The 3,784-nt window shown below is 35.3% G+C and overlaps 1 non-coding gene and 1 pseudogene across 1 annotated transcript in view; both read left to right on the top strand.

Moving 5' to 3' along the window:
- LOC128870741 (5.8S ribosomal RNA) overlaps positions 1-93 on the top strand; it is a 181-nt gene extending 88 nt beyond the window's left edge. The window contains exon 1 of the ribosomal RNA XR_008455468.1: positions 1-93. This exon is cut by the window's left edge and continues 88 nt beyond it. This is a non-coding gene — a ribosomal RNA (5.8S ribosomal RNA).
- A 438-nt stretch (positions 94-531) lies between these two features.
- On the top strand, positions 532-3,319 carry LOC128870746 (large subunit ribosomal RNA; annotated as a pseudogene).
- Positions 3,320-3,784: the final 465 nt, after the last annotated feature.

Here is a 3,784-nt window from a genome sequence, read left to right as displayed (position 1 = left end):
ATCGACATTTTGAACGCATATCGCAGTCCATGCTGTTATGTACATTAAATTAAATTTTAAAGTACTGCTTGGACTACATATGGTTGAGGGTTGTAAGACTATGCTAAATAAGTTGCTTATTCTTTTATAAAAATAATTGAATTTAAGCAAATGTGTATATTATTGGATTTTAAATAATTCATAATATTAATAGCAAAAAAATAAAGATATATAATGAATTTTTTATTTATTAATATATTCTTAAAAAAAAAAAATCCTCTCAAATAAAATGAAATAAAAAAAATTTTGAATCTAAGTATTCTCTTTAAAAAATTTTCATATTATTTATATATATATAAAATATTAATTTATATATGTAATTAAAGGAGGAATGTCTAGCATAAAAATTAATTTTTTTTATTCTAGAATTGCCTCATTTTACATAATTATTATTTATAATATATATTTATATAAAAGGAAAAAAGAAAAATAGAGATGAAAAGATGATATAATTATTTATTAAATTGTGAGAAGATAAAAAATATTTTAAAACAACCTCAACTCATATGGGATTACCCCCTGAATTTAAGCATATTAATGAGGGGAGGAAAAGAAACTAACAAGGATTTTCTTAGTAGCGGCGAGCGAAAAGAAAATAGTTCAGCACTAAGTCACTTTGTCTATATGTCAAATGTGAGATGCAGTGTATGGAATATCTTAATATCTAGTATGAGAAATTAACGATTTAAGTCCTTCTTAAATGAGGCCATTTACCCATAGAGGGTGCCAGGCCCGTATAACGTTAATGATTACTAGAAAGATATTTCCAAAGAGTCGTGTTGCTTGATAGTGCAGCACTAAGTGGGTGGTAAACTCCATCTAAAACTAAATATAACCATGAGACCGATAGTAAACAAGTACCGTGAGGGAAAGTTGAAAAGAACTCTGAATAGAGAGTTAAATAGTACGTGAAACTGCTTAGAGGTTAAGCCCGATGAACCTGAATATCCATTATGAAAAATTCATCATTAAATAATTAAAAATAATGTGCATTTTTTTCATATAAGGACATTGTAATCTATTAACATAATAAAAGTATTTATCAAAAGATCATTGGTGATATTAAGTTTATTTAAATTAATTTGCTTTTTAAGCATATTAACATAGAATAAATACTAATGATTTGATAAAGTGTTGATAGATTTTATTATATATAATGCTAAAATTCATTTTTTGAATTTTACAAAAAATTTAATATCTATGATATTAATATTTATTTGTATGCATTTATATGATTAACAATGCGAAAGATTCAGGATACCTTCGGGACCCGTCTTGAAACACGGACCAAGGAGTCTAACATATGTGCAAGTCATTGAGTTATATTAAACTTAATGGCATAATTAACTTAACTTAAAAATATAATGGGATTAATTTTTAGTCTATTTTCTTAAATAGTCAATTAATTCAATCCCGGGGCGTTCCATATAGTTATGTATAATGATAATTTATTATTATTTATACCTCTAACTGGAGCGTACCTTGAGCATATATGCTGTGACCCGAAAGATGGTGAACTATACTTGATCAGGTTGAAGTCAGGGGAAACCCTGATGGAAGACCGAAACAGTTCTGACGTGCAAATCGATTGTCAGAATTGAGTATAGGGGCGAAAGACCAATCGAACCATCTAGTAGCTGGTTCCCTCCGAAGTTTCCCTCAGGATAGCTGGTGCATTTAAAAATTATATAAAATAATCTTATCTGGTAAAGCGAATGATTAGAGGCCTTAGGGTCGAAACGATTTTAACCTATTCTCAAACTTTAAATGGGTAAGAACCTCACCTTTCTTGATATGAAGGTTGAGGTTATGATATAATGTGCCCAGTGGGCCACTTTTGGTAAGCAGAACTGGCGCTGTGGGATGAACCAAACGTAATGTTACGGTGCCTAAATTAACAACTCATGCAGATACCATGAAAGGCGTTGGTTGCTTAAAACAGCAGGACGGTGGACATGGAAGTCGTAATCCGCTAAGGAGTGTGTAACAACTCACCTGCCGAAGCAACTAGCCCTTAAAATGGATGGCGCTTAAGTTGTATACCTATACATTACCGCTAAAGTAGATGATTTATAAAACAATTTCGATTGATTTATAAATTTTGAAACTTTAGTGAGTAGGAGGGTACAATAGTGTGCTTAGAAGTGTTTGGCGTAAGCCTGCATGGAGCCGCTATTGGTACAGATCTTGGTGGTAGTAGCAAATAATCGAATGAGACCTTGGAGGACTGAAGTGGAGAAGGGTTTCGTGTGAACAGTGGTTGATCACGAGTTAGTCGGTCCTAAGTTCAAGGCGAAAGCCGAAAATTTTCAAGTTTTTAATAAAAAAAAATATTAATAAAATTTATATATATATATTAAAAAATAATTAAATACTTGAATTATTTTGAACGAAAGGGAATACGGTTCCAATTCCGTAACCTGTTGAGTATCCGTTTGTTATTAAAAATGGGCCTTGTGCTCATCCTGGCAACAGGAACGACCATAAAGAAGCCGTCGAGAGATATCGGAAGAGTTTTCTTTTCTGTTTTATAGTCGTACTACCATGGAAGTCTTTCGAAGAGAGATATGGTAGATGGACTAGAAGAGCATGACATTTACTGTTGTGTCGATATTTTCTCCTCGGACCTTGAAAATTTATGGTGGGGTCACGCAAACTTCTCAACAGGCCGTACCAATATCCGCAGCTGGTCTCCAAGGTGAAGAGTCTCTAGTCGATAGAATAATGTAGGTAAGGGAAGTCGGCAAATTAGATCCGTAACTTCGGGATAAGGATTGGCTCTGAAGATTGAGATAGTCGGGCTTGATTGGGAAGCAATACCATGGTTTATGTACTCGTTCTGGGTAAATAGAGAATTACGATTCTTGTTCCCCGGATAGTAGTTACGTAGCCAATTGTGGAACTTTCTTGCTAAAATTTTTAAGGAATTATATCATTCGATATATATTCTTTTTAAATTATAACGATTATCAATTAACAATCAATTCAGAACTGGCACGGACTTGGGGAATCCGACTGTCTAATTAAAACAAAGCATTGTGATGGCCCTAACGGGTGTTGACACAATGTGATTTCTGCCCAGTGCTCTGAATGTCAAAGTGAAGAAATTCAAGTAAGCGCGGGTAAACGGCGGGAGTAACTATGACTCTCTTAAGGTAGCCAAATGCCTCGTCATCTAATTAGTGACGCGCATGAATGGATTAACGAGATTCCTACTGTCCCTATCTACTCATTCTCATTGTGATTGTTGAGCAGTGAAGACGTGTCGTGTCGCGAGCGCATAAATTATTGCGAATTCCGTTTTGTGCTATATCCGCTATTCGAGTGACGCTACAGTGTAGCTGTACATGAACTGTACATCGATTCGGGCACATTGTGCTTTGTGCTTAGTGAGTGCCGTTGTGTGAGTACGGGAAAATACCGCTGTGTTTTCACCGGAATTTTTAGTGACGCTACGTTTTAGCGTGGCTGTACAGTAGCTGTACTTTGTTGACGGGCAACTGTGTTAAGTGAGTGCCATTCTGCGGATACGGGAACTTTCACCGTTATTCGAGTGACGCCAAGCTGTGTGCGTGGCTGTACATAGTACCGTACAGTGTGCGGTGAACTATTGGTTATACTCTTGCGTGTGTGCCGTTATTGGTTCGGCGTGGTTTTTGCGAGTGCCGTTAATTTTCGGCGTGGTACTTGGTGCGTGCCGTTAGTTTTCGGCGTGGATATAGTGAGTGCGTTGATAGTTTGGCGT

This window comes from Anastrepha ludens, unplaced genomic scaffold (assembly GCF_028408465.1).
Source record: "Anastrepha ludens isolate Willacy unplaced genomic scaffold, idAnaLude1.1 ptg000053l, whole genome shotgun sequence".
Classification (NCBI taxonomy): Eukaryota; Metazoa; Arthropoda; class Insecta; order Diptera; family Tephritidae; genus Anastrepha; species Anastrepha ludens.
Note: the sequence above shows the minus strand (reverse complement) of the source record. Positions and strands in the feature narration are given on the sequence as shown.